This window comes from Pygoscelis adeliae, unplaced genomic scaffold, assembly GCF_000699105.1.
Source record: "Pygoscelis adeliae isolate BGI_AS28 unplaced genomic scaffold, ASM69910v1 Scaffold113, whole genome shotgun sequence".
Taxonomy (NCBI): domain Eukaryota; kingdom Metazoa; phylum Chordata; class Aves; order Sphenisciformes; family Spheniscidae; genus Pygoscelis; species Pygoscelis adeliae.
Window position 1 is genome coordinate 9,730,993 of NW_008825108.1, and position 12,668 is coordinate 9,743,660.

Sequence of the window (12,668 nt, forward strand, 5' to 3'; positions counted from 1 at the left end):
TTTTTTTTTTTTTTCTCCTTCCACCCCCATAAGCTCAGGCACCTAAGGTGGGAATAATCATCTGACCACATGCTGACAACCTGCTGTGTAAGTGTCTAGGCTTTATTGTCCATGAAGAGGAACAGACATTTCCTGCTAATGTAAACAACTAAAATAGGTCAGATGAATCATGCCCCCAAATATCCTCTTTCTCTTTGCTTATAAATAAAGTCTGGGTGATTAGCTTAGATTTAGCTGTCTGCACCATAGATGTCTGACTAGATCTCACCTCTGGGGACCATACTTGTAGCAACAGTCACATGTAGGTGACTGTAGACACATGTGGACACCTAAGAAAATTAAAAGTACTTGGCTTCTTTATGCAGAGCTACTGCAAGTGCCAAGGTGAATGTGCTCTGGGCTTGACTTCTCGAAGCCGAAGGCAAACCTGAGTCGATTTTCCCAAGGAAGAGACAAATCAGTGTTTGATGTCTGCAGTTACATAGCACTAAACTGTGGTGCACCATCTCTTTTTCTTTGCTAGCTTCCTAGACTCGTAAGATACAACTTCATAACTATTATTTTTTTTCAGAAATGTTAGTTTAAGCAGGACCTCTCCTCCCTATCATCTGCTGTTTCTGCCTCCATATTGTCTCTTCAGTCTTGCTCTGGCAATATATTGATTTGGGTTTAAAAAAATAATAATTTTGCTGCACAGATGTCCCTGTGGGGCAGCACACTGGCATGTGAAGGTGGAGGTTGCTTACGCTGGGAAAGCCAAGAGAGGGGATACTTGTGGAAGTTCACCTTTCATCCTTTGCCTGAGAAGTTGGCTCTCTTGCTAATTTTCTGAATTGTTGAACTGTTGAATTCTGCAGGGTTTTCTTTTCAGTCCACATACAGCTTTGTTTAATGTTTACTTACAATCTTGTCAAGGGGTTAATAAATTCAAACTTCCAGTTTCAGTCACTGCCTTAGTGCATATTTCACATTTGTGCAACTGTAATTATAATTTCTGAAAACAAGTCGTTCCTTGGTGTAGAAGGATGCAGGGACACACTGATACTTTATTATTTCCTGATACATATTTTTACAGATCTTGACACAATTTTAATTTCCCAGTGGTCTGAGAGGAATGGAGAGGATTACGTACAAGTTACAGTAGTCATTTGGTTCTGGTGTTGACTTTGTTCTTGTTGAGACCCCTCTGGGATTGCGAGGGCCTTTGATCATGCCACGCAGGATTCATCCCATCAGTGCTGCTTAGGTCTGTTTGTGCTGGGCTACCCCATTGGCCTTTTTGGACAATTGACTCTCCTTAGCTCTTCTTAAAATATTTGATGTTGGCCCTGCTTACTATGTTTGTGCTAAGTATTTGCGAGTCTGTAGGTTTTCCAGTGTGCCTGGATGCGTTCGCAAGTGGACTTGGCTTGAGGTTTCATAGGAGCCAGTGGTGCTTTTGCTATTGACTTTGGAGGGGGGTAAGATTCATAATGGAGGCAGATTTGCAGCACAAGTAGAAGAAACAGTAGTGCTGGAGAAGCATGACCTGGTAATAGCTGTGCAGTTGCTCCCGCTCCCATTCAGACTAGAGCTGGGTCCCAGCCCAGAGCCATTCACCGTTTCAGGCTTCACAAGGTGGCAGTGATCAGGTCCTGCTCTGTGCCAGATCCTGTGCACACACCGGCTAAGGCAGGTCTCTGCCGCTTTGTGCTTTGCTTCCTCTGTGTTCCCATGTGGACATGGTTCTGGACAACGTGCTCTAGGTGACCCCGCTTGAGCAGGGGGCTTGGACCAGATGACCTCCAGAGGTCCCTTCCAAGCTCAACCATTCTTTGATTCTCTGGTATTGCACCTTCCAAAACTGCTCCTTAACCTTGCTGTGCCTCCTCTGCTCTTGGGTGGGGGCACATGTCTTCATCCCACCCTCCCTGCAAAGGCAGCAGGAGCCTGTGGGGACAATTTGCCCTGAGGTTCAGCCCCAGTGCCTACCCAGTGCTCACGTCCATGCCATCTGAGGTGCAGCGGGACTGGTTGCAGCACACCCCTGAGACATATTGTGGCATACCATGGTAGTAGGTGGTGTGCAGACCCCAGAGCTTGAGTGCCTTTGCTCTGGATAAAGGTAGCAGATGGGGCTGGAAAGGACACCCTTCTTTCCAAGCCCTACGCACACGCACAGACAGACACTCATTTGCTCACTGCTATATGCCTGCTCTCGGGTAGAAATTCTGCATTTGGCTGTGGCTCTTCTTTTTACTGATACTGATTTTACCAGGGTCCCTATGTTGACTTTGTCTCCAAATTATCACTGCACTTGACATTTTGCATCTATGATGCCTGAACAATTGAGCAAAGATATTAAGCACTTTGACCTATATTACATGAAAAGTAGATGTTTTCAATGACATAACATTTAACTGAACTTTGAATAGCTTGCCAGAAAAATATCTGGTATTTTGTACAGGGGCGGGCATGTATGTGTATATAAAATATATATAATGTACTGCAATATTTTCTTAATCCTGTTTTGCATTAAGTACTGTGATTATATTTTTTTTTTTTACCTTAAATTTGGGAAAGCTAATTTTGGAGTTGGCTGTAACTCCCAAGCAGAATGAATTAACACTATACAAATATTTTGAGGGATCATCAAGATCTATCAAGATTAAGGTAGCTGCCATTTTTCTACACCCTTTCTTTTTCAGGCTCAGGATTTCTGATATTTCATTGGCTTGCATTTAGCTTATATTTTAATAGCTTCAAATATGAGGTCTAGGAAAGCAATTTTAATAATAGAGGTAAAAGATGGGATTTTGAGGCACATTCCTATGGCAAAGAGACATTGTAGTGTTTTTTTGCACATGTCCTGTTCCTGCCTATCTGCTATTTAATGTTCTCCCAGGGGAAAAGTGATGGATGTAAAACTCCAGCAGCAGGGTGTAGTTTTTCTTTAAGCTATTCTTAAAAATTACCAACATATGAGTGGCTTTGAATTAACTTTCTACTTGTGAATTCTTGCTAATAAAGCTGTATGTGATGTTTTCTTTTTGTTTCCTTGCCTTGCATTTGTGTGCTTTCATACATATACAGTTTACTATAATGACTTTTTAAGAATAAATTAGCAGATTGACTTCTTTCAGGTTATAGGGGCTTCACAGTACCTGCTGCAGTAGAGGGATATTGTGAATAAGGCATTAATGCTTCTCTGTGGAAATGTGTACACTCTCTGTCACACTTGCAAAGATTAGCTTGGGGCTAATTTAAGTTGACAGCTGTATAAAAGGGATTAGTACCATCACCGCCGAACTCTGGCAGTTAACTTTCACACATGGTAAATACGAGAGATAATTTTTTTAAAGCTTGGACCAGTTTTGCATAAGCCATTTATCTTGGTTTCTCTTAACCCTGAGAGGGCTGAGACTGCGGTCTTACAGCATCATAGCCTAATGGTGTGGGATTTACTGAAGTACTTTAAACATAAAACTTGATTCATTGTAAGCATAAGGAGAGCTTTTATTTGCATATAATTGGCATTGTTCTAAGGAAGAAAGGGTTTATTTTGGATGCGCTTTCAAAAGTAAAACTTTGGGAAGGAAATCGGGGGGGGAAAAGTGGCATTTGGTTTTCTTCATGCATCCTTGCTGTATGCAAACACTCATAAATGAGTCTACAATAAAACTAAAATAATTCAAATGGAGCATTTGGTTGGGTTTTTTTGTGTAGTAGTAGTAGTTGGTGTAGTAATAATAGTATTGAGCTTGTAGGCAAAGTGAATATTTGAGGCCTGGATGCCCCTTGCTGTAGAGGTTAGGGGCAGGCTGCTGTCTCTGCCCTTTGATTATTTTTAACTAGTGTGATATTTGTATCTCTGTCACATAACTGTGTGGGGACGACTGGGCCTCATACGCAACCATTCTTTCTTCTATCAGACTTGCGTGTCTACTGTGTCCTCCTTATGAGGGTTGCTTGTGTTCAAGACTACCCTCAGCCTCACGTGCACAAGTTGTTGTACAGCTCATGGGAACAGCCATACTTTTCCCCCGCATTGGAGGGAAAGGAATGGTAGAACTTGGGTTCTTGTCTTGAATGTGAGCTCAAGGATAGATCCAAAGATGTTTCTCATCTAAAAACAGCTCAAACCCACTGTCCATAGATGTGTTTCTCAGTGTGCAGTCAAAAACCAAGTATTGCTCATCAATGAACTTTCAGGATCACCCTTCAAGGCTAAGGCAGCAAAGTCACACATGATAAAATGGCTGGGAACAAAATAAAGAAAAGACACTATCATGATGTGCATAGTGTGTTTTCTTAAGATTGAACCAGGTGCATCAGTTTCAAGAGTTGTCGGTCCTAATGTGTAAAGTGAAGTCAAAGGACAATTCACAGGCTAATGAACCATGATGAAGTATATTCCTGTAGAAAGGTTCTGGTTCTTTTCACACCTAATTTGTTTTTAATGCTTTCTGCTTCAGTTTGAAGCTCTAAACTTGTCATACCAGCCAAAGCTGGTAAGCATTCTTTGCCTTATCAACAACAAAAATGTAGAAAAATCTAGTGATGCATAAAAATCTCAGTGGTTTTGTGCAAATATATTGATCTGAAGGCTGACTTCACCAGACTGAATATGCCTTATTCATATAAGAAGCATCACTTGAAGAACTTTCAAGACAACTTCTTCCGGTATACCATGGAAATAAGTTCAGACCCATTTTTCCCAGATCAGCAAGATTTCAAAATTTACCTTTTGAGGAGGAGAAGAAAAAGGTGTAAGACAGTGTGTTAGTGGAAATTGGACTAGAACACTAAGTTGTTTGTCCTCATTGTCTTCTGGGTCTCTTGCTTAGTTTTTTTTCAGCAAGCTTTGAACAGACAGACAAAGTTGCTTTAAATAGGACGATGAGCAGTCTGACTTGGCGCTCTCTGCAATTTCACTGTGCTTTGTGGGAAAGAAATGGTGGTTCTCTTACAGCGTCAAGTTCATCTTTGCTTCTACAACCTCATCTCACCCCATGCTGATAGCCAGTACAGCAGGAGTGAGGAGGGAGAACTTGACAATTAATTTTGCCAGCTGTGGCTGAGATTGCTCAGCCCTGAAGTGAGATCACGCTTAATCACATCTGTGTCCCACCGGTCTGGCTCAGCATCTGCTCTGGGCTCACTGTCCATTGCTTTTCTCATGTAATACCTGCACGCTAATTACCAAAAAGAGCTGCTCGTCCCTGTGTAGTGATCACAGAGCTTTCTCCATTACCGTGACCTACAGCTGTCTTGTTCCTTGTAGTCGCTTAGTATTTCATCTTTTTTGGAAAGTGTAGCTGGATGATATGCCCCGCAATAGCATTTTGGGAAGTGCACACAAATAACATCAGAGTGGACTTCCTTCTAAGATGTCATAGACTTCAGTCCAAAGACAAGCTGTGTTACCAGTTTATGCTCATTTACACTGAACTTGTGGCAGAAATCTTTAGAATTTTTTTTCTTGCATTGTTTTTGACTTCATGAATGTATTTTAAATTTCCAGCATAAATGGCATTCTACTTTTGGGCCTTGCCTATTTTAATCCCATATTTAGTCCTTATCAGCTTGGCAGGTGTAGTAGCTTCTAGCTGGGTCCCAAACTGAACTTGGCCCAGTATACCAGTGTGACTGCTGATACGAGAACCCATATTTTCACACTGGAGCATTGCAAGACTCATCTTTATGGCTAAACGTTCACTTCCTCCTTAGTTAATAAAATGAAGGTTTTATTCAACCCCATGGATTTAGAGAACCGATTCAGGGATGGCTTCAGTTTCTGCCTGCAGTGGACGATACTAGTGGGTGTTTTGGTTTTGATATGAGCAATACCACGGAGTAATGAATGAATGAAACTGTTTAGTCTGCTTGAAAAGCTGCCTTTCATCTGCAGGAGGAGGTGAACAGCTAGGAGGAAATCTCTTTCAAGTCACTTCCCAGTGCAGAAATAAATCTTGTGTGGGTGAAGGGGGGGAAACAGCCACCTACTTGTGGAAATCTAAGACTATAAATGAGGTGTCACAGAAAAAGGCAGTGGCATCCACTCACATGCTAATCCATGGGGGGGGGGGAAAGGGAGGGGGGGAGAGAAGAAAAGTCAGCAATACTTGCATGAAAGGGTTTTTTATGGTATCTTTAATCATCATTCTAGGACTGTTGAAATTTATAACGCAAAACTGTAGGAACATATTGTCTGTTGTTTACAGGTAAGGTGTTTGTTCATCGGGGTTACTTCTGTGTTATTAGTTGGGTTGGATGCAATCTGGTGTCATACTCATGGGTGCAGGTAACGCGTGTGTACCACAGCTGGAATGAGGAGGGAGGCTGACTGTAGCTCCTGTGAGCGGCTGGAGCCTGCCAGGCTAGTGGCAGGAGAAGAGGGCTCTGTGCTGCTTGATGAATTGATTTATTCAGTGTTGAAACAACTACAGGTGCCCACTGCTACTCTGAACCCCTAGCCTTAAATGGAAGATGGAAATAAACCATGAACTGTCCGTGGATATATCTGCTTTTGTCTACCTCCTTTTTCCTAAGCCTTAAGGAGGAGATGATGAGCTTTTGCATTTGCCTGGGGGTTAACAAATTGAAGTTTTTGTAGATCAAGTGAGAGCAGTTTCCACAAATAAAGACATCTTGCAGGACATCGTGCAAGCAACTCCTTCACCTCAGCTAATGGACTCTGGTTTAATTTTCTGTTGCGGGCTAAATTTTCCTCCAAGCATGTAAGGCAACTGCATTGGGGTGGGTTTTTTTTGGGGGGTGTGCATGGTTAAGGCATGACATTTTGCCATTATCCTTTTTTTCACCTTGTGAACAGTAGGAAGGTTGATAATACTTTTATTTCAGAAACTTGCGTATGCCGGAATTGCAGAAAGTCACTTTTATTCACAGTAAATAAAGAACCTCATCAGCAGCCCTTGGTTGTCATTGCCTAATTCTTGTGATTATTGAATACAGCCAGTATTTCCTAGAAAAAGAATCGTTTACTTCCCCAATGAGTAGTATTACTCTTTGATATCATTAGTAACCTGAAAACTGATAACAGAGAAAAAAAAGGAGTGTGTTCCAAGTTGTATAGTTTAATAAACGTTTAAGATTGTATGTCTGCTAATTAGATAAATGGTGGAGTTAGAAAATTTCCTTGGGGAAGAAAGATAAAGACACAGGAGAAAAATTTTGTTTTGGTGATTGAAAGATTTTTTTCTTTTTATTTTTTGAAAGGCATGGATTATATTGAAGCAGATAAAGCCCTGCAAACAAGTTTGGGTTTTTTTTTTTTAATATCTTATAGGACTTTCAGCTTTTGTTTGAGCAGAGTTTGGGGTCTTGTCTTTGCGTTTACAGAGAAAAGCATTTGAGAGCATCTTTTTGTAAGAGATCTAACTAAGAAAGCAGCAACTTGGGACCATCAGCTGGTATTTTGTTTAAGTCTTTACTTTTTGTTGCTTTGTCAGAAGTGTTTGGGCCCTTGTAAGCTGGTTTTGTGTTCTTTCACTCACCCTCTTCCACTTTCAGCTGACCTTTCCTGCTAGGATGGCTTCCTGCCTGGCATGGCCACTTCCTCACCGACAAATGCGAGTTGATGTTTCTCCCCCTTTCTCTGCAACACTTTCTTTTTAGAAACATTTGTAGGTACTTCGATGTTCCAGTGTCAGACCCTCTGGGCTACACAGGTAATACACACAGCCTCAGCCTTAACCTACGTGGTACAAGACCGTTGCTCTGGAAGTGCTTGCGTAGGGTGTCTTGGCCCTCAGAACAGATCTTACAGAGCTGGGAATGCTCTCCACTACTGCGGAGAGGACCTGTGCCTTGGTGGGGGAGAAGCACATAGGATTTGGGGTGTCCTCCCATGGTCACAGGTGGTTGTCAGTTACCCCACAGCTCAACTAAACTGAGGGGGTAGCTCAGGCTCCCTGCTTACAGGTTTTATTTTTTAGCTTGGGCAAGTCTAGAGTGTATGTGTGGCCAGTTCCCCCGCTTCTCTTGGTGCACCATAACTCCCCAAGCTCTTATAACTCTCCTAGTCCTTAAATTTCAAAAAGCATTTTTTGTGCACACTGCTGTTGTCATGCATCATTCAGAGTTTCTGCTGAGCTCTTTGCCTTTACCTGTTGTGTTCATCTAGGTATGTAACATACAAAATTTTGCTAGAATTGTGAGTTTAGACAATGCAAGTACTTGGACAACTACTTTAATTTTTTCAGTTTGAGATCTAGACCAGGGTAAAACTCTCCTCCTACAGCACAGCTTGAAACTTTTCCTGAAGGAAATACAATTTAATGTAATCTCAACGAGCGCGATATAGGGAGGAGTAAAACAACCAAAAAGTGTATGTACTGATATCGATGTGAAAAAGAGAGAGCTGAATAGAAATGCTTCAAAAGACTTGAGCTGTTTTGTGGGGGTTTTGGTGGGGCTTTTTTTTTTTTTTTTTTTTGGTCAGGAAACTATTATCAAAACCCATTTTGGATTTGTTCATCTGGTCTGTTTTGGTTCTTTTAAGATAAACTTAGGCTTTTGTAATCAGTGACCTCAGCACAGGAGTTTGAGCTCTGCTTATTGAATGAAGAATAGAAGCACAGTGTGACCTACATTTCCGTTCAGTCGGATGGGATTTGGGGTGTCGTGAGATACCAGCAGAATGCTAATTGTGAGCCAAACAAACTAGCTGGCTCCTATCTGGAGGATTTGCTTTCAGCCGAGGACATGTCAGAGATTAGTCTTGTAAAGTACTGAAGTGTCCATCAAGGTACCTCTTCAAATGTGACCAAACCCCACCACCTCACTGTGCAGGCTTCAGGAAGCTCCTGTTTGCAAAGTAGGATGTATTTTTGCTAGCACTACTATACCATGAACTAAACCTCAGGATTAAATAATTGTTCAGCTATTAACTGAGCAATGTGTGTTTGACACAATAGAGACAGCTAATACTGTAAAAAGAGGAGCTTCTAATCTAAATTAGATACGTTATTTGGGTTGAACTTCGTAAAAGATAGGATAGGAGATAAACAGGTAATGGGGGAGAGCAGGGAAGAGATGGAAAGGAGTTGATCATGGTTAGGTCTAATCAAAAAGTTCCTTGAGGAATTATGGGGAGAGAAAACAAAAGCAAGAATTCCCTTGAAAACACGTCTCTGAGTAAAAGCTAGAGAATCATATAGGCCTCAATCTTTTTTTTAATTTCTTTTTCTCCGCATTTTATTATTTGCATCCATGATAAAATAGAAGTGAGGACAACTGTACGATTGGAGGGTTTTTTTGGTGGGGGAGGGATTTTTTTTTTTATTAAGTATGAGAAGGTAGTGCTTTATCTCATTTTGTTCACTTTACTGGAGGATGACTTATTTTTGTGAGGCAGACAGAAAAAGAGATACGAAGGGGAACGGAAAATCTTAGGAAGCTGAGGCACTTCCTCTGCGGAAGGAGGGGGATGGTAGATTTTCCATAAAAATTTTCAGAGGTCTAATTAAGAGTTGCCTTTTGGAGATACCAACATCTTGTTAGTTCTGCTTTGTTATTTGTATAAGCGACTTAGATATGGTTTTTGTTCTGACAAGTTACATTCTGGGAGAGCAAGGAGGAAAGACAACAGTTAAATCAGCATTGGAAAGCTGGTTGAATGAATTGCCTCGAGGGATTTAAGAAGCTGCAGAGAGAAAAGGATTTCAAAAGGCAGCAAAGACAGATGTTTGAAGCTGAGTAGAAGGTGTTACCAGCTTCTGTGCTAGGCATCAGGCACCAATGCATAGCTCAAGCTTTGAGATTAAAAATCACAGGGCAGCCCTTTTCCAAAGTTTGTCTATGAGATGGGATGTGAGGAGAGGGGCAGCTTTTGGCATCTAGACCCTGCATTACCTGGTAGCACCCATAAGCACTGTTTTGACATTATGATTAGTTCAAGTCTTCACAAGGATTTCCAAAATAAACCTAATCCTCTGCTGGAGAGAGGAAAACTGGAATTTTGGGACATAAAGTGAAATTCTGGGAGGGAACGTATTTCTCACAGCCCCAGTCTCCCCCACCTCGATGCACTGACACCCCAACTCCCACGTCTTCTCAAGACTCAGTCTTGCCAGGTTCCTTTTGACCATATTCTCCTCTAGCAAGGTGCTTGGTACACAGGTTCAACTCCAGGCGTTTCACAGTAGCTGACTGCCATGCTAGTCTGTTAGGTCACTTTGTTCTCATAGCCTTTCTAATGTATTCAGTGCCTTGACAAATTTTCTTGGCAAGAGCTTTATAAAATGATACCATATTGTGCATAACTTAACATGCTGTTAAACATCAGAACATCTTCTACCATACAAGTCCTGAAGTCCATCACTAAGCTCAGAAATCAGAACAGCTCCAATACTTGAGTGCTGTTCGTATGGAACAATAAATGGTACGAAGGCAGTGATTTTTGTAAGGAGTCACTTTTGTCTCTATTTGTCTTCCACTTTTTTTTTTTAAATGGGATTGAAAACAGCAGTATCAGTGAGGAGACTGATCAGCTAAGCTGAATATTGATTAGCTCCTGATATGACAAAACTACACTTTCTGTGCTGCTGCAGTATTTTAATCATGCTCATAGCATTTCAAACTGAAGGGGTGTTGGTCAGCTGATTTAAATGCTTTGGTATTTGTGCCTCCCCGCCCCCGTTTCTGAATATATGCTTCCATTTTTCTTAATGTCAAGAAAACGTTGAGTTTTCAGACTGGAAGCTTGTTGTGTCTCAGTGTTTGATCTCCAGTTGCTCAAAGGTTAGGCGCTACAGGGGGTGAGTGGTTAAACTGTTCACAGATGCCTTGCAACTAGATGCTCCTTCATCTCTGCTCTCTCTGTGTTTCACAGAATAATTTTATCCACAGTTGGTGTTTATTTACAGGAAATACTTGTAAACAACTGGTGGCATTGTGCATACAGATGTCAGACTGCAGCGTGTGACATTTGGCACTGTAAGGAAACTTTCAGTTTCTGAAAGCAGTTTATTGTAGTGGATGCACATTTTCTTAGAAGACTGTTTTTTCTAATCAGAGGCAGGAATACTTATTTGCATGTCACACTATCATGTTGCTCCTCAAAAATCAAAAGAGAATAAATTACCTTTAAGCAAGGCTGACACGGAATTGACATTTCAGCAAGAGCAGGCAAGCTGGGGCAGCGTCCCCTGCAGGCCTGCCTTTGGTTTTTGTTTTCGTTTCGACAACCTTTAGCAAGTGTTTTCCTATTATGTAAAAATTTTACTGTAATGAAAACATTAGAGATCAAGAAGTCAGGTATGTCTTGAACTTGCCATCAGGATTATGATGTGCCTTCAAGCTGTTTTACTTTCTGGGGAGGCAGCAGTTGTTTTTAAAGACATTGCGTGCCTGATGTGTGCCTGATGTAAAGCTCAGTGTTTGTCCAGTAGTGGAAACGCTGTCTCTGACTAGCAGTCAACTTGTTAGGTGACTCAAACCTCGTAGTAAAGAGGAGTGGTTAGATAGTATTTGTGGAGGAAGACATGCTTGCATCAAAATGGCAAGGTCTTTGCTTGGTTGGAACAAGACATGGTCCCGGCTTGCACAGGTTTTCCCTGTGTGAGCCCAGGACTGTCAAAGCACGTTTCTTGACCATGGTGTCAACTGATGCAAAATTAGTCAGTTTGTGACGAGATTCTCATGTAGAAACTGGAAAATGTGTTTGAACGTGGCTGTTCTGAGATGGATGATAGTGACCACAGTATCTTGGATAATGCAAACTTCTGGTTAGGGTTTTTAAATGTTGGTGGTGGAACAGCTGTTATTTCAGCTTCATCACTGATGAAAGGAAGATGAGCAGTTGTGGTGCAAGTCTCAGGATACCCTTGACAGTTCAAAACTTGTACTGACCTCTTAGTGCGGGTTTCTGCATGCCTCTGCAGCTCTTGGTGCAAATCTTCTGCTCTCTACGCTGCAGGTGGGACGGAGGTGTGAGGGTTTGAGGTGGGGTTTTTTGGGGGGTGGGGGGCGTTATATTGTTCTGCAGTACTAGATGGGTGTATTTAGTATGCATCTCTCTGTGTTGCTGTGGTACAAGCAAGCTTGACTTGCATATCGGAATATAAGGCAAAGCCTTTCCTTTGTATTTTTGTCACAGCATTTCTAATATATGCCCTTTAAACAGACGAATAGCAGTTGCATATTTTTCTGTGCCTATAGCAGTAATAGCTTTTTAGATTTATAGCAGGTATTTTGTTTGTGCGATACTTGGAACTTGACAGAATGCACACCCTTAGGCAACAGATTCATTATTCACTGTAGCAGAGAGGCTGGCAGGTAGAAAAGCAACTGGGAATCTCATGTTTCAACTAGGTGGCATAAGTGTTATCAGCCTTGACCATCAAGTAGTGCCTTTAAAGAAAAGTATGGTATGCCTAAGGGTAAAATATGCTCATGATACCACTGGTTCTTATTCACATAGTTCTGTGAAAAATGCTTGTTATGCCATGTGTAGGTGTATGGAAACAAACGAGTATGCATGTGTGTATGTATGTATATGTATGTGTGTAAGAAAGTCAGGTATTTTAATTCGGTTGGTATTTGCAATACTTCTGGGCTATAGTTCCATTACATCTTGAGTCACATATGAGATACAGATGGAGGCTTCTGTGCTTTGCTAACTTGGACATGTCCCTTGTTTTCTGCCCGCCCCGACACCCCCCCCC